General features: G+C 38.1%; 1 protein-coding gene across 16 annotated transcripts in view; it reads left to right on the top strand.

Moving 5' to 3' along the window:
- Positions 1–23735, top strand: part of STK33 (serine/threonine kinase 33) — a 95901-nt gene that overhangs the window by 15442 nt on the left and 56724 nt on the right. For 9 of the 16 annotated variants that reach the window (XM_043516690.1, XM_043516693.1, XM_043516695.1 and 6 more), the window contains one exon: positions 19687–19764. The exons of the other annotated variants lie outside the window; for them this stretch is intronic. The gene's annotated coding sequence lies outside the window, so the exon portion shown is untranslated. The remainder of the gene's footprint in view (positions 1–19686; positions 19765–23735) is intronic. 16 annotated transcript variants of the gene reach the window in all.

Raw genomic sequence — 23735 nt, 5'->3', positions numbered from 1 at the left:
GTTAACCATAGTCTTTTAGTTCAAAAGGTCGCTTTTCTCACTGTTGCCCTCGCAAACTGAAGCACAGCATCAGAGCTTGCTAAACCCAGGGTTGTGAGTTCAATCCTTGAGGGGGCAAAAGGGATTTGGGGCAAAAATTGGGGATTGGTCCTGCTTTGAGCAGGGGGTTGGACTAGATGATCTCCTGAGGTCCCTTCCAACCCTGATATTCTGTGATTCTACAGAGAGATCCAAAGACTGACCAAAGGCATTTTCAAGCGATAAAATAGCAAGCAAGGTCAGTTTTTCATTGGCCATCGTCAATCGAAGATGTGTTTTAATGAGCCTGAGCTTAAAAAAGTTGTGCTCACCACTCGTAACCCTGACTGGCAGTGTGAGCAGAATCTTCAAAGCTATCCACACGTTAGGAAGAGTGTCCTTCAGCTCTACAACATGAATGAATGAATTGGAGAACTTGGAATGGAGAGTGCTTCCCATATTGACAGATGCTGTCCAATTCGACATAGAGGTCTTATCATTGACATTTGAACATTCCCCATGTGTTAGCAAAGGTCCTGCAAAGGTCTATGCAATCGTTCAACAGTGTATCCCTATCTGCCAGCAGTTTACTAAGGTCATACAAAAACACCAGGTCTTTTTGTGGTGCTTCATTTGTCCAAACCTTTCTTCGATGGACACTTGAGCAGTGTCAATGAGCGAGCAAAAAAACCTCCCTCTTGAATTTTTCTTCCAAGCTTCTCATCACCTGAGCTCTTCTCTCATAACCAAACTGTCTTGTCTTCTGATGAATATGAGTTTCCTTGAAAAGAGTCTCAACTCCTAAGTTTTCTGCGATTTTCTTTGGCAGCAGTGATGGCATCTTCAAATCTGTTGTCTCTGCAGGCCACCATGAAATCAAGGCAGCTTCTCATCCAAGTAGTATGGTAGTGATGTCCATTGACTGATACCTTGTAATGTCCATTGTCTGGTCCATTGTAATGCCTTGCTTACAATATTTACTTGGAAAAGAATACGTGCCAATCCACAACGGAGACCATACATTTGAAATCAGTGATCTGGTTTGCCAGGCTTTGTGTCTCATGTTGGTATCTGGCCTCAGCTTTACTCAACTGCAACAGTTCAGTCAGGATGTCGTAATCCTCAGTCACTTGATACCTAACTGGCCTTACGCTGTCATTGCAGCTCTTCCAGTGAGTGTCACTTCATGGCTTCACAGCCAGATTTGTAACATTGTCCATGAGGATCTTCCACCCGGTAGCTGATGCTGAAAACAGGATGTATATCCTTTGCAGTACTCCGAACAGCGCTCTCAGCCTGGCGCCCCCTAAGCCCATCAGCCCAGGTGGCTGCCTGAGTTGGCTGCCCCTAAATCTGGCCCTGAGTCTCACAGCAAGTGTTTGCGAGAGTTGTGATTTACACCCAGATCTCTTGACTCCCAATCTTGAGTGGTAATCAAATCCTTTATGAAGGAAAAAGCATGGTGCTGCAGGAAGTGATGTTGGCAATTCACAGTAAGGGGTTGTTCTTTTCTCTGAGTCACTATTAAGCACAGTGCTGCTGTCTTTTGGATGAGGTATTGTCATGATTTGTTATAGATCACATGGGAATATGTATAAAAGCAGGGATGAGAACCGGGGTGTCTTGGCCAAATTCCAACTTGGTATGTAAAATGTAATTCACCAAAATTTACCTTGCAGTTTCAGTTAGAAATTGGCTTTCAGTTCCTGTCCTAAACTATTGTGTGGTGTTTACTGTTTAAACAGTTTCTATTGCTTCAACTCTTTGTGTAGTTTGTAAAGCACTTCGGGATAAAAGGCTCCATATAAAATGTAAGATATGCTTATTGTGTCCAACTTGCCTGAACATATCATGAATCCCTTGTCTCTTTGTTCTGCCATTGGTTCTTGGGAATTGATTCATCTTAGGTCTGTTGTTTAGGAAAATGGCATGCTGGTCCATAAATACAGGACCTTCGAATTTATCTGACTCAACCTGTGATAAACTCTTTTTTAGTATATGCTTACTTTGTTTTTTAGCTTTTGTGCCAGATTCTGACCTGCATCATTTTGAGTCTTTTTGTGCTTTCACTGAGAGGAGCATCTTCTTACCTTTGTTGTAAATATGATTTTAAAAACAGTAATTGTATAGATAAACTGTCATAAATATAAAGGGAAGGGTAACAACCTTTCTGTATACAGTGCTATAAAATCCCTCCTGGCAGGAGGCAACATCCTGTTACCTGACAAGGGTTAAGAAGCTCAGCTAACCTGGCTGGCACTTGACCCAAAGGACCAATAAGGGAACAAGATACTTTCAAATGTTGGGTGGGGGAGGGGGAAGGCTTTTGTTTGTGCTCTTTGTTTACATGTTTGTTCTCTCTTGGGACTGAGAGAGGCCAGATAGAAATCCATCTTCTCCAACCCATCCTAATCCAAGTCTCTAGTATTGCAACCAGTATAGGTAAGCCAGGCAAAGCAGATTAGTTTATCTTTTGTTTTATGTGAATTTTCCCTGTGTTGTTCCTGTTTTCTGTAATTTTAAGGTTTTGCCCAGAGGAGGATCCTCTGTGTTTTGAATCTGATTACCCTGTAAAGTATTTTCCATCCTGATTTTACAGAGGTGATTCTTTTACCTTTTCTTTAATTAAAATTCTTCTTTTATGAACCTGAATGATTTGTCATTGTTCTTAAGATCCAAGGGTTTGGGTCTGTGTACACCTGTACAAATTGGTGAGGATTACTATCAAGCCTTCCCCAGGAAAGGGGGTGTAGGACTTGGGGGGATATTTTGCGGAAAGACATCTCCAAGTGGTCTCTCACTGTTCTTTGTTTAAAACGCTTGGTGGTGGCAGAATACTGTTCAAGAACAAGGCGAAGTTTTTAACCTAAGCTGGTAAGAATAAGTTTAGGGGGTCTTTCATGCGGGTCCTCACATCTGTACCCTAGAGTTCAGAGTGGGGAAGGAACCCTGACATAAACATTTCAACAATATACGTTCTTTCATATTTTACACTATGTAGCTTTTTAAAGGAATGATGAGAACTTCGATTAACTTGCCTTTGAGGGAGGAAGATAATCCTTGGGGAGGTAGAGAAGTCCCAGTTTTTGAGACTTCAAGGTTCACCGGCATGTGTAGATGGGAATTTGCTCTTTCCTGCAATTTAATATTCTACCTTCAAACAAATACTTGCTTTGCTATGTGACCTAGTTAAACAAACTGATATACCAGGCAAGCTGGACTTAGTGATAAATGGTCACTTACACCAAAAATCATACAATATTCAGGGTGCTTCCAGTCCCACAAAGTCCAGTCGCATACCCCAGATCAATTAGTATTCTAGATCTCATACCAAAGACAACACCTGTAGCCAATTCTGTAATAAACTAACTAAAGGTTTATTAACTAGGAAAGAGATATAAGAGAAATTTACAGGTTAAAGCAAGCAAGCATATAACACAAATATATTGCAATTTAAATCCTAAGAGTGACAAAGTTGTAGTGATCTGTCCATTCAAAAAGTATTTCGGGGCAAACCCAGGGATAATCCTGGGGGAATCTCTTATTTCAGTTTAGTGACTCAGGTCCTGTGACAGTTCAAACAGCAAAGAGAGAGTTTTTCCCTACATCTATATGCATAGCTTCTTTTCATAAAACAAAGCTGATAGTCCCTTCAGGGAGGGGAAAGAGGAATGCACTTTGATACTTTGATCTCACAGGCAATGACCATTTGCTTTCCATGTTCAGGAAAAAGAAAAGGAGTACCGGTGGCACCTTAGAGACTAACAAATTTATTAGAGCATAAGCTTTCGTGAGCTACAGCTCACTTCATCGGATGCATTTGGTGGAAAAAACAGAGGAGAGATTTATATACACACACACAGAGAACATGAAACAATGGGTTTATCATACACACTGTAAGGAGAGTGATCACTTAAGATAAGCCATCACCAGCAGCAGGGGGGGGAAAGGAGGAAAACCTTTCATGGTGACAAGCAAGGTAGGCTAATTCCAGCAGTTAACAAGAATATCAGAGGAACAGTGGGGGGTGGGGTGGGAGGGAGAAATACCAGGGGGAAATAGTTTTACTTTGTGTAATGACTCATCCATTCCCAGTCTCTATTCAAGCCTAAGTTAATTGTATCCAGTTTGCAAATTTCAGAGTAGCAGCCCTGTTAGTCTGTATTCGCAAAGAGAAAAGGAGTACTTGTGGCACCTTAGAGACTAACAAATTTATTAGAGCATAAGCTTTCGTGAGCTACAGCTCACTTCATCGGATGCCTCCAGTTTGCAAATTAATTCCAATTCAGCAGTCTCTCGTTGGAGTCTGTTTTTGAAGCTTTTTTGTTGAAGTATAGCCACTCTAAGATCTGTGATCGAGTGACCAGAGAGATTGAAGTGTTCTCCAACTGGTTTTTGAATGTTATAATTCTTGACGTCTGATTTATGTCCATTCATTCTTTTACGTAGAGACTGTCCAGTTTGGCCAATGTACATGGCAGAGGGGCATTGCTGGCACATGATGGCATATATCACATTTGGTAGATGCGCAGGTGAACGAGCCTCTGATAGTGTGGCTGATGTGATTAGGCCCTATGATGGTATCCCCTGAATAGATATGTGGACAGAGTTGGCAACGGGCTTTGTTGCAAGGATAGGTTCCTGGGGATACCATCATAGGGCCTAATCACATCAGCCACACTATCAGAGGCTCGTTCACCTGCGCATCTACCAATGTGATATATGCCATCATGTGCCAGCAATGCCCCTCTGCCATGTACATTGGCCAAACTGGACAGTCTCTACGTAAAAGAATGAATGGACATAAATCAGACGTCAAGAATTATAACATTCAAAAACCAGTTGGAGAACACTTCAATCTCTCTGGTCACTCGATCACAGATCTTAGAGTGGCTATACTTCAACAAAAAAGCTTCAAAAACAGACTCCAACGAGAGACTGCTGAATTGGAATTAATTTGCAAACTGGATACAATTAACTTAGGCTTGAATAGAGACTGGGAATGGATGAGTCATTACACAAAGTAAAACTATTTCCCCCTGGTATTTCTCCCTCCCACCCCACCCCCCACTGTTCCTCTGATATTCTTGTTAACTGCTGGAATTAGCCTACCTTGCTTGTCACCATGAAAGGTTTTCCTCCTTTCCCCCCCCTGCTGCTGGTGATGGCTTATCTTAAGTGATCACTCTCCTTACAGTGTGTATGATAAACCCATTGTTTCATGTTCTCTGTGTGTGTGTATATAAATCTCTCCTCTGTTTTTTCCACCAAATGCATCCGATGAAGTGAGCTGTAGCTCACGAAAGCTTATGCTCTAATAAATTTGTTAGTCTCTAAGGTGCCACCAGTACTCCTTTTCTTTTTGCGAATACAGACTAACACGGCTGCTACTCTGAAACCCATGTTCAGGAATTAGCATTTTCCTGTTACAGTTCAGTATTTGCATTACACAAGGCTGCTTTTGGTGGGTTACTTAGTTTCAGGGGTATATACAATGCAAATGTTTGCTCTTACTTTATAACAGGGGGTATAGCTGAGTGAGAACAATACATGCAGCATCCTGCAAACAATGTGTAAAACACTATACACATTGTTTTCAACGTTACACCTAATATTTATTTTGATAATGCTAGCACACAGGTAAACAAGACTGGTTTCCAACTATGCATTTGTAAGTGTTCGGTAAGGCCTAGAGCCTTTGCATGAGCTGGCACCTGGTCTACCAGCATCACACTGTACCCTGAATTTTAAAAGAAAGAGACCAAGAATAACATCCCTTGATTTTTTTTCTGTAAGTTCTGTGCAATTTTTTATAATTCTTTTAACTTAGCGAAAACAATAAGTAGTATATGACACTGTAAATTTGCACAGTACCATATAATAGTAGACAAGTGCCAAAAAGATATTAGGTTCTTGCCTTGGTGAGTTTATAGTCTAAATGCACAAAGAAAAATAGTTTTCACAAGAATACAACATTTGACAGAACAGGGTATGGCCATTGCAGTTTGAATGCTTCATGGAATAGACTTCTATTTAATTTTCATGAAGGAGGTTGTATACTTTTTCTACACTAGTCCTGTTAACTCTAAAGGCTTTATTTATTATGACATACTCTTTTTCAAGTGAAGTGGTGCCTTCCCAGTCAACCCCTAACCTTATATAGGTGCTCAAAATGGAGAAGCCAGTTTTCTAGTGGTTCTCCTTATGTTTGTCTTTCATCTCCTGCTTATGCTCTGGTGCCCCTTTGCTGTTCAGGTGTGAATAATATGTTAAATAGCGGGCCAGTCTTTTAATACTGACTTGCATAGATAATTCACAACACAATTTTAAAATCTTCTGATAACCCAGTCAATGAGCCATTTCACTCTAGAAAATTCTTGCCCATTACTAGTGGTGATGAATTAACCAGAAAGAACCCAATCTGACTTAGGATCCCAGGTTGAGCTTGCAGGGCTGCAGTTGGTATCGAAGTTATTTTTTTTTTGATCAAAGTGTATGAGTGAATATACAATTGTTTTTTTTCCTCCTAGGTTTAATTTGGATTTGAAACCCAAAATCTGAAATTCTTTTCAGATGCTAGTCTTAGCATAGGTGGATTCCTTGTTTCTTTGACTGTAATGATGCCTGGGATTCTATATGCAATATTAAATATACTATATACATCTGTAACTGGACCATCAGCCATCCTGAAGGCAAGGGTTGTGGGCTCTTTAGGTCAGGTACCTAAAAAAGGTGAGGTAAAATCAAATTACAGCCTCAGCCAAAGGAAAATAAACAGTCGTGGGGCTGCATCCTTTAGCCACAGCTCCAAATAAAAAAAAAAACTAGCACAGGGTAGCTTCTTTCCACCTAGATGTAGTGCCACAAATCACATGATGCCACAAACCACTAATCCAGTTCTTAATGTGATTAGTCTTTGGGTGTCAGTAAAATCCTTAATTTAAATGATGGAAATAATTTCCCCATTTTCTCCTTTCCCTGAGCTGGGTCTTCATTCAGGAGTCTTCTGGGTTAGGCAGAAAGCAGCTTCTCTTTTCCACCCTCTCCGTTTTCTTTGTATAAGTTGCCTGACTTAGGAGGCAAGGAGACTTAGCTGTCTGTTCCACCTCTCAACAGCCTAATCAGCCACTGCTGCCAGCTGCTCTCTCCAGGTCTGGCAGCTCAGAAGTCTTTTTAAAGACTAATGTTCACATTTCTGTGCCGTGAAGGGGTTTAAACTGTTTGCCTGATACAGAGTATAAACACCCCATTCACAACATCTAATAATTACTGTCCTGAGTGATTGTTCACGACTTATATTGTTGCACTGATTATATGCAAAGTGGCAAGGATAACATTGCTATAGGAACCTTGTGCCCAGTTCTACCCTGGCATATGCACGTAATCTCCTTTGACTATATCAGAAGTTGTGTGAATGTATAGTATCTTTAAGAATGTGGCTTTCCTTGTATTTGGATTTGCATAATCATTAAGTGTGCTGTCTTCACTTGTATAGTCCACTGTACATGTTGGTCTTTGGTTCTACGTTCCTTGCACGTATTTAAAACCTTTAATAAATTATAGTTACACCTTATTTCTTGATTTAAAATGTTCAGTTGTGTGTATCTGTTTTTGAAGGCATATGTGACTGTGTTTGGTATTTGGCTTTACTATTGAAGCTTGGTATTTTACGCTTACTACTTCTCTAGACCCTGCTCAGAAGTTAAAAGATACGGGAAATGTACTCTGAAAAGTCATTCAAAGCTTATTATGTCCAGGGAGAGACAGATTTAAGATTGCTGAGGTTTCTGCTTGAAGTGCTTGAAACAGAGATCTGTTTGCATCAAAATCACTTTGGGGAAGAAAGGTAACAGAGGTTTCACAGCGACAGTGATTGGGGTCTATTACAGACCTCCCAGGATCCGATTTGGATATTGATAGAGACCTCTCCAGTATTTTTAGTGAAATAAAGACTACTGGGAATTGTATGATTGGGGAGACTTTAAGTTCCCAGATATAGATTGGAGGACAAGTACTACTAATAATGATAGGGACCAGTTAGTCCTGGTTGTGACACCTGACAATTTTCTTCACCAAATAGTCACTGAACCAACAAGAGGTGATATCATTTTAGATTTAATACTAGTAAGTAGTGAGGACCTCACAGAAGAACTGGTTGTCGACAACAATTTTGGTTTGAGACTGAGTGATAGTGAATTAATTCAGTTTAAATTGAATGGAAGGATAAAGAAAAATAGGTCTGCAGATACGGTTCTTGATTTCAAAAGCAAAAATCAAGGGAATTAGTTAGGGAAGTGGATTGGACTGAGGAATTCAAGGACCTGAATGTGGAGGAGGCTTGGAATTACAAAGTTGCATAAACTATCTGAAGCTGTATCCCAAGACAGGGGAAAGAAATTGTAGGGAAGGATTGCAGACCAAATTGGATTAGCAAGCATGTCAAGCAGGTTATCCAGAGAAAGAAGAAAGCCTAAAAGGAATGGAAGAATGGATGGGTCAGAGCGTGTAAGGAAAAAGTGAGAACTGCAAAAAGCCAAGCAGAGTTGTACCTTACAAAGGAAATTAAAATAGTAAAAGGTTATTTAGCCATATGTATAAAAAGAAAACAAGGGAAGAAGTAGTGGGACTACTCAACACCTGAGGATGAAGTGGAGATTAAGGACATTCTAGGCATGGCGCAACATGTTACTTTTCCCCAGTTTTTAATAAGAGTAATGAGGAGCTTGGCAGACAGTGGCAGATAGCTAATGAGAACAAGGATATGGAAATAGAAAGTACCACATTGAAAGTGGAAGTCAAACTGAAACAACTTAATGGATCAAACTGGGGGTCCTGGATTATCTCCATCCAAAAATGTTAAAGGAACTGGCACATGAAATTGCAGGCTGAATAGCAAGAATATTTTAATGAATCTGTGAATTTAGGGATCATACCCTATGACTGAAGGATTGCAAATATAGTACCTATATTTAAGAAAGGGGGGGAAAGTGATCTGGGAAATTACAGGCCCTTTTGTTTGAACTCAATTGTATGCAAGCTTTTAGAAGAAATTTTGAAAGATGTAAATGGTAACTGGGGTAAAATACAAAATGGTTTTACAAAAGTTAGATTGTGCTAGGCCAACCTGATCTCTTTCTCTGAGAAGATAACCAATTTTCTAGACAAAGGAAATGCAGTAGTTCTAATCTACCTGGATTTCAGTAAGACATTTGATGCAGCTCCACATGGGAAGTTAGTTAAATTGGAGACGATGGGGATTAATACAAAAATCAAAAGGTGGGTAAGGAACTGATAGAGAGAGAAACTACAGTGGCTCATGTTGCACGGTGAACTGTCAGGCTGGAGGGAAGTTACTAGTGGAATTCCTCAGGGATCAGTCTTGGGGCCAATCTTATTTAACAGTGTCATTAATGACCCTGGCACAAAAAAATGGGAATGTGCTAATCAAAACTGCAGAAGACACAAAGTTGGGAGGTAATTGCTAATATAGAGAAGGCCCAGAATATCATACAAGAAGATCTGAATTACCTTGAAAACTGGAATAATAGAAAAGGGATGAAATTTACTAGTCAAAATGAAAGGTCATGTACTTGGGGATAAACACAAATTTTACTATAAACTGTGGATATATCACTTGGAAGAGACAGAGGAGAAGGAAGACCTGAGTGTTTTGGCAATCACAGGATGACTGTGAGCTGCCAATGGGATGCAGCCATGAAAAAGGGTAATACAATCCTAGGATGCATCAGGTAGGTATTTCCAGTAAAGATATGGAAGTGTTATTATGATAAAAGGCACAGGTAATGGTAATACTCATCTGAAATGTGTGTGATATTCTGGTCTCTCATGTTTAAGAAAGATGACTTCAAACTGGAATGGGTGCAGAGAAGGGCTACGAGGACGATGAGAGGAATGGAGAACCTATCTTACGAGAGGAAACTTAAGGAGGAGACTTTGCTTGTTAAGCCTAAGCAAACAAAGGCTAAGAGGAGATATGATTGCTCTCTACAAATAAGGGAGGGAGAGGAGTTATTTAAGTGAAGGACCAATGTTGGCACAAGAACAAATGGACATAAACTGGCCATCAATTAGTTTAGGCTTAGTTAGAAACCTTTGTCTAATTTTATCAGAAGAATGAAGTTCTGGAACAGCCTTGCAACGGGAGTACTGGGGGCAAAAAATTGTGTTTCATGACTGAGCTTGATAAATGTATGGATTGGATGGTATGATGAGATTGCCTACCATGGCATATGGCCCATCTGTGACTGATATTCGCAAATATCCCTAACAGCTGAAGATGGAACACTAGATGGGAAGGACAGAATATTCTTTTGACAGGCTCGTATGATTTTAGTTAAATACAAAATAAATTCCATGACTATTATAATGTCAAACCTAAGGATGTGAGTTTGCAATAATGAGGCAGGAAGCCCGTGTTTCGTCTCAGCCTGAGGTTAAGGCATTCTGGTTAATCAGTGCACCCTGGATTTTTAAGCACTAGTCAGCTGCTTACCCAACAGGCAGTAAGTAATTAAATTTCACTTGTCCAGGCTGTTATCTTTGGCTGCCAAACAATAGGATTCTTCCATGTTATAACCATTCCATTAGTTTTCTTGCCCATTCCCTTGGGAGTATGTGCTTGTGTGTTTTTTAATATGCTTCACTGATTATTTCTAATGTGTTGGTTGGTAGCCAAAAAATTTGATGTTATTGTCTGATACTGTTTTAATGTTGTCATAATAAATTTCTCTTCATAGATACGAGTTTATGCTCTGATTTTTAAGAATTAGAGGGTTGCTTTAGCATTTTCTTTGGGATGAGTGCCTAGCCCATGTGCACACCCAAACTGGAGATGTGGCCAGATGAAGATGCATGAAAGCAGCCACAGACCTTAGACATTTGTGCGGAAAAAACAGCCCTTTGTGTCTGTGCCTTCATAGTAGGGAGTTTCTGATTTGACTCACTGTTTTGCTAAATTTTGCTAACAATAACTTTAACTACCAAAGAAAGATGTAATAAAACACTTGCTATTCACTGTCTCTCCGTCCCCAGTTAATGGGGCAACTTGATATGGCAGTTGCTTATCTTATGAGGGCAATCAAAAGTGAGTAAATCAGATAAGAATATTATTAAAAACATGCCAAAAATCAATTTTAGCAAAATATCGTCATTTTGTTAAGTTTAGTAAAAAAATGTTTCTTTCTGTTTGATGGAAATTTGAAATATTTAGCTGTTAGCAAAAAAAAATATTGCTGTACATTTTAGAACTGTTAATACCTTTCATAGGCCACATTTCAAGAAGATGGAAATGAAAGCAAAAGAGCAGGAAGATAGTCCACAGTCCCTTAAATCCTATATATAATAGCTCAATTTCCTTCATTGTTGAGTTGCAAAAATTCTTCTAACATAGGCCTCATGGGTGAGATAGTGAAATTTATGGAAATACTTTGGCTCTTTTCTGGAAAAAACAGTAAAATTAGCATATCTTTCAAACTGTGAGAATTGGAAAGTACATATTACATATCTTGAATTCATCTTGTGTGTATATAATTTGAATTTGGAGAACTACGTGTTTTAAATAACTTTTAGTAAACATCTCTGTTAGCATTATCCTGCTTGCTTTGACAGTTGATTAACTCTTCATTATACAAGTTAGTAGGTTCTTCTGTTCTCTAGAACATTAAAATAACTGTAATAACTGGAATTTTCACTACTATGTATGTGTTACGATATTGGCACCTGCTTTTGTGTTTTTGTAGTCAACATTTTGATTGTAAAATTTTTTTTTTTAGGTATGACAATTATAACTGAACTATAAAATATTATCATAGGCAAAATACATGTTTAAATTTGTTAGGTTTTCTTTTTTAAACACATTCAAAAATCAAAAGTATAGCTGTTTAAGTAACGCTGATGAAAGAAATATACATTTCAGGTGCTTTTGGTAATAACTCATTTTTAAATATTCCTAACGGGTAGCCCATCAAGTGGAGTAGGATAATTAGATTCCCTCCCCCCTCTTCCCCCCCACTATACAAACACTATACTCATCACAATTCTGATACTACTGTACAGGGCAACATTAAGCCAATTCAGTAAATAATACATCTATTAAAATGGCTTTAATACATAGTCATTAAAACATAAAACATTATTGAAGAGGGGAATGGTCAGAGAGAACAGGGTTCAAAGAGCCAAAATAATGTGGTCTCAACATGGGAAATACTGACTTTTTCTCAGCAGTTCTCTCACATTTGAGAAAAGATAGAGGAAACTAATGCTGGAGGAGTGGAGTGAATGTATGTAAGATTGGGAAGTCAGGTTGAACAACTTGATACAAAGATTTGAAAACAAGGGAGAAATTTTGAATTGAATTCAGAGCTGGCTAGGAAGTTGTGAACACAGTTGTAAGTAATCTTGTCTAATTGCCTGGAACGAGAGTATTATCTGGCCACAGCATCCTAGACCTTTGAAATTTAGAGAGTTAGGATTTAGGAAGATCAGAGAAAAGGGAATTGCAATAGTCAAAATATGAAAATATTAGAATGTGAGTAAGGTTTTCCACATAGGCAGAGTTAAGGAAAGGACAATTTCTAGCAATGCTTTAGTGAAGGTTTCATGTCAAGAGAGTTAGAAGGAAAAGAAAGCTTGGTGTGAAGAATGACCTCCAAGGGTTCTGGGCTTGGGAGCAAGGTTATGTCTGAAGTAATTTTGTTGTATATGAATGTAAAAGTTTATTTAAAAAATTGTGACAAAATAAGATCGGGTTCTCAGGCTTGGTACCAGAAACGGCCCTGGGTCCTTCAGCTCTTCTCTTAGCCTAGAGCCTGGTCTCAAGATCACAACCTGTTTAGTTGGAGTGGGAAACAGTGAATGTTCTGTGTGTGCCACCAGCCACTTCACCTGGCTCACTGGCGGTGCGGGACTTGCTTCTCCTGACTGAGCTAGAATTCATGAGAGAGACTGTCAAGGTTCCTTCCCCACTCTGAACTCTAGGGTACAGATGTAGGGACCTGCATGGAAGACCCCCTAAGATTATTCTTACCAGCTTAGGTTAAAAACATCCCCAACGTACAAACTTTGCCTTGTCCTTGGACCCTATGCTGCCACCACCAAGCGTGTTAAACAAAGAACAAGGAAAGAGACCACTTGGAGACTTCTTCCCCCCCAAATATCTCCCCAAATGCTACACCCCCTTTCCTGGGGAAGGCTTGATAAAAATCCCCACCAATTTGTACAGGTGAACACAGACCCAAACCCTTGGATCTTAAGAACAATGAAAAGCAATCAGGTTCTTAAAAGAAGAATTTTAATTAAAGAAAAAGTAAAAGAATCATCTCTGTAAAATCAGGATGGTAAATACCTTACAGGGTAATCAGATTGAAAACATAGAGAATCCCTCTAGGCAAAACCTTAAGTTACAAAAAGACACAAAAGCAGGAATATACATTCCATTCAGCACAGCCTATTTTATCGGCCATTGAACAAAATGAAATCTAACACATTTCTAGCTAGATTACTTACTAACTTTTTACAGGAATTCTGAGCTGCATTCCTGATCTGTTCCCAGCAAAAGCATCACACAGACAGAGAGACCCTTTGAGTCCCCCTCCCCAGCTTTGAAAGTATCTTGTCTCCTCATTGGTCATTTTGGTCAGGTGCCAGTGGGGTTATCTTAGCTTCTTAACCCTTTATAGGTGAAAGGGTTTTGCCTCTGGCCAGGAGGGATTTTATAGTTCTGTATACAGAAGGGTAGTTATCCTTCTCTTTATATTTATGACGGAGACAGAGATCTCTATCAAAATAGCCTTTAGCTTAGGGGAGCTAGGAGTCGGGGAACCATGACTTGAAATTACACCTCTTTCATTCATTGTTTACTCATTACATACTTTACATCACCCATATTATTGATCAAGGCTTCATACCTAACCTTAGGAAATAAGTTGATTGAGAGGTTGCACATGGTCACTTCTGTGGAAATTGGGAATAAAATTCACATGTCTAATTTGGCAGACTAAGTTTAGCCACACAGCATTTCGGACTGACTGTGTGATCTATGAGCTTGTCTATCCTATCTGTAACTACTACTCTAACCGCTTAATTGCACTTGCATTTCAGGAGTCAGGAACAAAAAGGAGGAATCCTTATCCCCAAGATTCTATTGCAGTTTAACAAAAATTGGTGTAAGCAACTGGCTAAGTGCGTGTCATGGCCCCTTCTAGTATTTGCTCCGCACAGTAGATAAATTACTCCAGTAGTTCATGTGGTAGATTCATACCCTGCTGAACCACATATGTCCCAGTGGTCACACTTGATAGAATTTTTGTTTCTCTAGTTTTCCCTTTAAAACAACACAAACAAAACAAAACTAGTTTCTTTGATTCACACAGTGAGACTGTCCTTAATGACATGTTTTTTAGTTAAAAGCCATTATAATTTGTTAATTATGGTGCAACAAAAAATAAAATCCAGTTGTTCCCAGGGTGGATTTGAGTTAAATCAAATTGATTTAAATCATTATTTAAATCACTAGTCAGGAAGACTCGATTTAATCATGGATTTCTACATAAAAATTCATTCTTGTGGGTAGTTATAACCTTAATACATATTCTTCACAACCCAGAGATAGATGTGTACCTTCTAAAAATGAAACCTACGTTATACATTTGTAAAGTGATTTATTTTGAAAACTTTTCAGATTAGTGTTACAGCTATATCAGAAAACGAATGATTGTTTGGTTATTTCATTTACCAAAGGTAATTGAAGCAGATATTTATGAAGTCATTAAGAGGTGAACTATCTCCAATTCAACAGGTTAATCATTAATATTTGGAGGATTTTGTTGCCATGTTGTATTTGGAGGAGAACATCACCAGAGAGACATTTAAATTGTTTTATTTAACTAAAACGTTATGTGTTCTGGATTTTTTTCTTCAACAGCAAACATATAATATTATAACAAAACAAACATGAATTTTTGAATTTAGTTAAACATTCAAGTTTTTTAAAATCATGTTTTTTTGTTAAAATTGTTTTTAACTAAACTAGTTAAATGAAATATTAAAAACAAAATTAAATCGACTATGTCAGCCCAGTCAACATGAGAACGTAAAATACTGGCTTCTGCAGCTAACTCAGAAGTCGTCTTCACCTTCATTTTCCTGTTTGTTCATAATCTGGCAAAGAAAACCAAGCTTTCCTGCTTTTTCAGGTACCAAATGATTTCTCAATTTGGAATGAATTAGTTCAAAGGAAGAAAATATTCTTACTACACTGGCAGAAGAAGCTACTGCTGTTAAAAGTGAGATGATCACTTCAACAGTCTGAATCCAAGTGCTTATGTGACTTCCACTAATTCACTGGTGTGACTTTCTTTAAAACATCATCAGCAAACATATATTTCTTGAATGGTTCATCCTTAGCTCTGAAGTTTATTATAGTTGGCATTATGGAGGGATGATTGCGGGATGTCCATGTCATAGCCAACTCCTCTTCTTCAACAGTTAAGGTTTGACCCTGGTACCGAGTATAGAGAATATTTGCAAGAAAATGAGCTGGAGATAGTGCTTGTCCCATTTTTTTTTATGCTTGAAATTTAACTCTGTCATTGCATATTTCTCTTTTAAGATCTCATTCAGTTCCTTCCAAAGTTCAATAGCGTCAGCAATAAAACAGCTATTTCCCTGCATTTTGTTCAAGGCTACAGAAATAGGCTTCAGGGTACTCAGCATGTGTTCAACATTTCTCTTAAGCCCAATGTTGAGAATTTTGGCTGTGACAGTGCCATCCATTTTTTCACGAATTTGTTCACAAATTATCATCAGATTAGGCCAGTTCTTGATATAGTGCTCAAAATAGTCCACTACTGAGTTCCATAAAGTCTTGTGGGAGAGTTAGCTTGGTTCCTCCCACTTTTTTCAGAGCAGCTGCTGCAAAGTGGTTGTTATGGAAGTATTTTGCAATTTCAGGAACATTAGCCTTTATTTCTGGAACACTGAAGTCTTTGGCTAGGAGGTGCATCAAATGAGCATTGCAACCATATGATATTAGCTTGGGACTCTCTTCTAAATAATTTCTTCTCATCTTGGATACATTTGCAGCCTTGTCTGTGACCAAGCTGCATACTAGACATTTGAATTTTTTTCAGTTTGTTATAACTTTTATTGCTGCTGCTTGTAAGTATTCAGCTGTGTGTTCATTTCCTGATGTATCAATTGTTTCTGTAAGGAAGACATTCCCTTCTTCTGTTGTCACATAAGCACATACAACAGGATCATTGTGAACATTGATCCACCCATCAAGACTCAGGTTAACAATTTCACCCTATAGACCTTTTGCACACTGCCCAATTTCTTTTTCATACACTTTATCCAGCAATTTGCTTGCAACATCTGTTCTGTTGGGTAGACTGTATCCTGGTCTTAATGACTCAACCATGTTAATGAAGTGTGGGTTCTCAATCATACAGAATAGAGAGTTTGTTGCATAAACAAACCGGGCTATTTTTTCATCAATTACCTCTTTTTGTAATCTGCTGGATTTTCTCAATAACTTATCTATGGTTGTTTCTGGAATATGGAGATTTCTATTTTCTTTTTGCTACATGTGATATACTGTGGCTATGTGACGTACATGATGTGACTGAAACACTATCATTGGCAGATAACTCTGAAACTATATAGTGATGATGATCTTGAAGGTGGATAGTCTTCAGAACCTTGTACGTTGGGGATGGATTCTCCTAAACAAAATAAGTCAATGCAGTTATTTAATTATTACCATACTGCTCATTTAGTATTACTCATTGAATTCACTGATACTCAATACTACTTAAAATATGAGATTATAAAAGGAAGATTGCCTATTTCAGCTATTTATTTTTTATCACAACTGCATCTCAGATGATAGTACCATAGAATAACAACTATATTCTTTGCTCAAACGTGAGAATTCAAGAATATTCCAGAAAGAAAACAGGCAGGCCTTAAGAAAGAAGTGTGAAATAAAAAAGTTTACCAACCTGAAGATCCTGCATGTTCAGACACATTCCTTTCATCATCTTCAGTGTAGCTTCCTCCTGAGAAGGAACACTTCTCAAGATGTTGTTTCATTTGGGCAACCAGGCCTGGCATTTCTTTGTTGCACTCTTTGCATTTTGCACGCATGCCTATCTTACCCACAGGTAGAGGAACTTCATTAAAATATTCCCAAACTGGGTCTCTTTTACAGCCTGCTGCCATTATAGTTTTTCCCTTCTAGTGAGAGAATGGTATGGTAGATCTCAAATCAATGAAAGCTACACTCAGAAAGTCCTCAAGACTTCTGGAACATGCTGCTCATGCATTTTTACTTTTGTTTCTACTGCCTGTCCCTCCCTTCTCATATTTATCTCCAGACTTCTTCTCCTTTTCCAGATCTATTCCGCCCCCAACCATCTTCTATTCATTGAACTTTTTGAAACTTTGCACTTTTAGAGAGGAAGGGGATTGACTCTGTGTACACAAATTTGCAGAGGGACAATAGGGTTGAGGTCTGTTATTTCTCACCTATATATATTTATTTAAAAACATTTTTGCTGTTAACAAGCATGTTATCTCTGGAGAGACAAATCCACAGTTTGAAAACTGCAAAACTAAGCACCTTCTAGACTGAGCACTGATTCCCATTGGGTAGATAGAAACATTAACCTAAATAATCTACACAGAAGCCTCTGGAACCGCATGAGATTGGGTCCCTAATCCATGAACTATTGGAATTTATTTACAAAAATTTTCTTAAACATTACATGAATATATTGTCTCATACTATAGAATTAGAATTTATAATCCCTATTCCATGGTGAGATATCTTTGAGCTATAACGTATCTTTATCTTTAGATAGGTTTTTTCCTCAAAAAGCATTTTATCAAAAAAAATCCAATTTAAATACAAAAATCTGATTTTTTTAAATTTTTTTTTAAATCATCTATTTGTATCCACCCTGGTTGTTCCAAATTTTGGTCAATTGTCATATATTGTTTGCTTGTTCTGAATATCAGCAGGTAAGAAGATTGAGGTATGTGTAAGTTCTACTGAAGACAATGGGAAATGGGAGACAACTTTATAAGGTTTCAGAGTAGCAGCCATGTTAGTCTGTATCCACAAAAAGAAAAGGAGGACTTGTGGCATCTTAGAGACTAACAAATTTATTTGAGCGTAAACTTTAGTGAGCTACAGCTCACTTCATCAGATGCATTCAGTGGAAAATACAGTGGGGAGATTTATATACATAGAGAACATGAAACAATGGGTGTTACCGTACACACTGTAACGAGAGTGATCAGGTAAGGTGAGCTATCACCAGCAGGAGAGTGGGGGGGGGAACCTTTTGGGGTGATAATCAAGGTGGGCCATTTCCAGCAGTTGATAAGAACGTCTGAGGAACAATGGGAGGGAGGGGGAAATAACACAGGGAAATAGTTTTACTTTTTGTAATGACCCATCCACTCCCCGTCTTTATTCAACCCTAAGTTAGTTGTATCCAGTTTGCAAATTAATTCCAATTCAGCAGTCTCTCGTTGGAGTCTGTTTTTGAATTTTTTTTGTTGAAGAATTGCCACTTTTAGGTCTGTAATCGAGTGACCAAAGAGATTGAAGTGTTCTCTGACTGGTTTTTGAATGTTATAATTCTTGACGTCTGATTTGTGTCCATTTATTCTTTTACATAGAGACTGTCCAGTTTGACCAATGTACATGGCAGAGGGGCATTGATGGCATATGATGGCATATATCACATTGGTAGATGTGTAGGTGAACGAGTCTCTGATAGCGTGGCTGATATGATTAGGCCCTATGACGGTGTCCCCTGAATAGATATGTGGATACAGTTGGCAACAGGCTTTGTTGCAAGGATAGGTTCCTGGGTTAATGGTTCTACTTTGAGGAGGGGAGGTTTTAGTGGAATTGTGGCTATGTTTCCTGAGAGCTGCTAGTGACTTTAGGTCTATCATAAGAATGGGAAATGGTACCATCTTTATTAAGGGCATACTACCCTTCTCCCTCAGTAAAATCTTTACTGAGGATATGAGTAGATTTAGTCTTACTAGGTCACGTCAGTGCCAATGTAAGTTATGGGAAATGGTGGCCTTTTTGAGTAAGGGAAAACAGTGAATATAATGGGAAAGAAACTATTATTAATAATTTTAACTGCATCCTGATTTCTACAGATGTGCATTAATCGTTCGTTAGCAATGAGTTTTAACTATATGGAAAGTATGAATAGTAATGAAGCACTCATTAGTTAGGAAAAAGGAATTCTACAAAAGGTGAGACAACTGAGAATTATCTTAAAGATCTCATTTTAAATTAATTTTAAATTATAAACTAAATTACATATTTTCTTGAAAATACAGTCTTTACCCACAGATTATGTGCTGTAAATATACTGTATTCCTCATGCAAAACAAAGAGGTTGAAATCTTATCTGAAGTGCAAAAACAAGACCTAATCTCAGTATATAGCCACTGCTCTACTTCTATAATAAGTCCATTACTCTTTACTCAGTCAAAACTCTTCTAAAATCAGAGTGAGTACCATGGTATTTGGCTTATTATCACTGAGAAATTTAAATAAAATCATGGACACTGTTTCTATGGGATGCACTAAAACAATGTTTTGTCTTCTGTCAGTTGCCTCAGCAGAATATATTAACACTGTTACCAGACTTGTAATGTTGCTGGTTTCTTTGGATATTTTTGCATGATAAGGTACTGTACTTTATTCTATACCTATTCAACTATATTTTAATTACAGTTAAAAAAGAAAATATTTTGGGGGGGAAATACAGGGGGAAAATGTTATTGTCAAGCTTCTTAGAAACAAAGGACAGAACTTATTTAACTTTGAAGAAATGACATGATGGTGTCCTTTTAAAAAAAAAGAAAAAGATCCTTTGCCTGTGAAAAATGAAATCCTCCACACTTCTCAACTACCTTTTAAACCCTTCAACCTGTCAGTGAAATTGTGTAATCGAGCAATAGCATGCCTGAGGTTTCTTGCCTTTTCCTGGGCAAGGGTATCAGCAAATGATGTGCTCTACTAATTGTAATCATATTGGGCCAGATCTTAATCTTGGTTAGGTTGATGTAAATTCAGAGTAATTCTATTGTCTTCAGTGGAGTTACTCTAGGTTTATATTAGTGTAAATGAAATCAGAATCTAGCTTCCTTGTTTTTATGGTTCTATTGTAAGATTTTTAGGAAGTCACCAAACAAAGAAATGTATTGGTGAATTTTCACGTCTTTTAATGAAAATCACTTATTGAAATAGCATTCTTCTGTGGGTAGTGGTTAAAATTGTCATGTATTTACCAACATTTTGGTATAGCGGACTCAAGGTCACTACTGTGCTAAATGTACACAGTAGTTGATTTTTCATTGCATCATAACCAATCTTAGTTGCTTGTAGTTTCTTGGACTTTGCTACTAGAATTCCTGATTATTCATTAGCTGTAGTGCTGAATTTAGAGTCAGTTTGAATCAGATGCCAACATATTTTACATGTATTTGAAATATGTAGACTAATTGGAAGTGTTCTAGAATACCTTTTTATAAGTGACAAGACACAAGAATAAATTGTATTGAAACTTGGGGTGCAGTAATTCCTATTGCAGTCAATGAAAGTTTTGCATTTGTAGTTATTCCGGGATGGGTTTTTACAATCCATAGATTCAGTAATTTTGTGTTAACTAATTCATAGCAGAGTTGATTAATAATATCATCCTAATTGTTACCTGTATCAGAGGACTGTACCGTGTGTGTAATATAGATTTTTTTTTCTCCAGTATAGGAAATTTGTTTTTGAAAACAGTTAGATACTCCAAAGTATTAACCAGCCAAAAACTTTCTTCCTGTAAATTATTATTTTTTAATTGACTGATATGAGAACTATTAAAATATGCTGTTAACTTGGTGCTGTCCCTGAAATGTCTTTCCCTCTCTTATTGTTGGTATTACAATGCTTGCCAATGTCAAATGCTTTCCCAAATTTGCAGAATGCGCGTAATCTGCAAAATATTCTTCAATTTTGTCCAGACATAGAATACAATTACCTAACTATCATGTTCACTAAATAAAAGTACTTTCCTAAATAAATAGATATGTTCTGAAATATAGTAGTTATTTGGTATTCCAGTTAAATATATCATACACTACTGTATACTGATACATGCAAATGACAAATAAAAGAACATCTTATTGCATTACAGTTATGAATATTGCTGTAATTTATAATATAGGATCATCATAGCTCCATTGTACATAATATGGCTGTAATTCTAGTTAAGAATTCAGGTGACAAACTGAAAAAAGAAGTGTGAGTGGTTTGATTTTCCTACATGGAAGAACGGCCTTAATTTATGAACATTTTGGGGTACATTTTTAAATATAACTCACGGATAAGGAAAAATAACCTGTTTACATAGTTTGTCTCTTGCCCACTTTTTCCATATATCCATTTTCTTTTTTTATTCTTCTTTCCCTGCCTTTTCAATCCATTTCTGCCTGGTGAGGTTTGACAGTTTGGTTTTTAAAGCTATCCCTAAGGTTATCTGATAAAAGTTCATTATGTACTTTTCTGAGATTATTTGCTTATGCATGTTTTCTGATGTTACTTGTTTATATCAGGACGAAATAAACTCTCTATTTTTATTTTTTACAAGAACAAGTAAAGTAAATCTGTAGGCTATAAAATGACTGGTATAAGTCTTATTTGTTTTTCCTGACAAAGCAACTGTAAATATAGTATTATGAACAGCTTGAAGGCAGGATCCAAAGTCCCCTTAAATCAATGTGTTTCCCTATACTTCAGTGGGCTTTAGATAAGGCCTGCAGTGATTAATATTAAGCCTCCATTCTGCATTTTGAACCACTTAGGTTCAGCAGTTTGTGTGTGGATTACAAGGCAGAATTGGGATCAAAGGGACATTTTTGAAAGTCGCTCTAGCATTTTGCCCACAATCATTTGTCTATGCAAAACTCAAATTTGCACACGGTAAGTGAATTGTTGGAATTTTGCAGATTGAAAAAATGCAGTGATGAAATTTCTGGGATAACTGTAGAGGCCACTTGTGAAAATATGGCCAGAAAAAAAAAGATTATTCACTGACTGATAAGCAGTGACTGGGAACAATTTCACATTTGTGCCTTTGAAAATCTCCCCCCTTCAGTATTTTGAGATTGTTGAATAAAAGGTACTACTGTACAAAAATATAAAGTAGTTGTATTTTCTAATAGTTTTGTTAATAAGTAGATCTTGTTAATTTTGAATCCATCTTCAGAGTATATATGAAAAACAGAGATGTAAAACAAAGCAAAAACAACAACAAAAGAGGGATAAACAATAACTGCTTTTAGGTGCATTTTTGTATTTCAAGTACTTTCTACTAAAACACTGTAACAAGCTTTTAATGAACAACCATTCCAGATTTGCATTGTTATAAACCTTTCCCTCAGTTCTATCTAATCTCCTTAATTTTTAGGCACTTAACAGTGACCACATAAAAACTATTAGTGTATGCAGTGTGGTTGTAGCTGTGTTGGTCCCAAGATATTATAGAGACAAGATGAGTTTAATATCTTTTATTGGACCAACTTCTGTTGGTGAGAGACAAGCTTTCGAACTGAAACAGAGCTCTTCTTCATGCCTGGGAAATGTACTCAGAGTGTCACAGCTAAATACAAGGTAGAACAGATCGGTTAGCATAAGCAGCTAACGCATATTTCAAGGGACCATTCAAGGCAAAGTGTCCCATTAACACTCCAGTCAGGAGGGAAAGAAAGGGAGGGAAGTCAGCTGTAGGGGGTTGTTAGTGGTTACAGATTATTGTGGTAAGCCATAAATCCAGTGTCTATTCAGTCCCTGATTATTAGGGTCTCGCAAAGTTATGAATTTAAGATCCCAGGCTTGTCTTTTGAAAGTGTTGTGCAGGTTTCCTTTGAGGATGAGAACCAATAGGTCAGATATAGAGATGTCTGTTCCACCTTGTATTTAGCTGTGATGCTCTGAGTATGTCTACACTGCTGTTAAAAACCAGCTGCTGGTCTGTGCCAGCTGACTCAGGCTAAAGAGCTGTTCAATTGCAGTGTAGATGTTCGGGCTTTGGCTGGAGCCTGAGCTCTAGGACCCTGTGAGATGGAAGAGTCCCAGAGCTTGGGCTGCAGCCCAAGCTCGAAAATCTACACTGCAGTTAAACAGCCCCTAAGCCCAAGTCTCATGAGCCCAAGTCGGCTGGCACGGGCCAGCCTTGGGTGTCTAATTGCAGAGTAGACATACCCTCTGAGTGTGTTTTCCAGACCTGAAGAAGAGCTCTGTGTAAGCTCAAAAGTTTGTCTCTCACCAACAGAAGTTAGTTCAATAAAAGATATTGGCTCATCTGCTTGATCTCTCTCAAAACAATTATCTCTGCCCAGAAGAGACAGTCAGTTCTCTCTGCTGCTCTTTTGTCTAGATCAGAGGTGGGCAAACTATGGTCCGCGGGCCACATCCGGCCCACAGGACTGTCCTGCCCAGCCCCTGAGCTCCGGGCCTGGGAGTCTAGCCCCCGTTCCGTCCCCTGCTGTTCCCTCTCCCCTGCAGCCAAGCGGGCAGCGCTCTGGGCTGCGGGGCTGCACGTTCCTCCAGCGCAGAGTGGCAGCATGTCTAGCTCTGGCCAGGCAGCGCAGGTGCCAGACATGCTGCT

This window comes from Dermochelys coriacea, chromosome 6, assembly GCF_009764565.3.
Source record: "Dermochelys coriacea isolate rDerCor1 chromosome 6, rDerCor1.pri.v4, whole genome shotgun sequence".
NCBI lineage: Eukaryota > Metazoa > Chordata > Testudines > Dermochelyidae > Dermochelys > Dermochelys coriacea.
The sequence above is the reverse complement of the archived record's forward strand: the minus strand, read 5'-3'. Positions and strand labels throughout refer to the sequence as shown.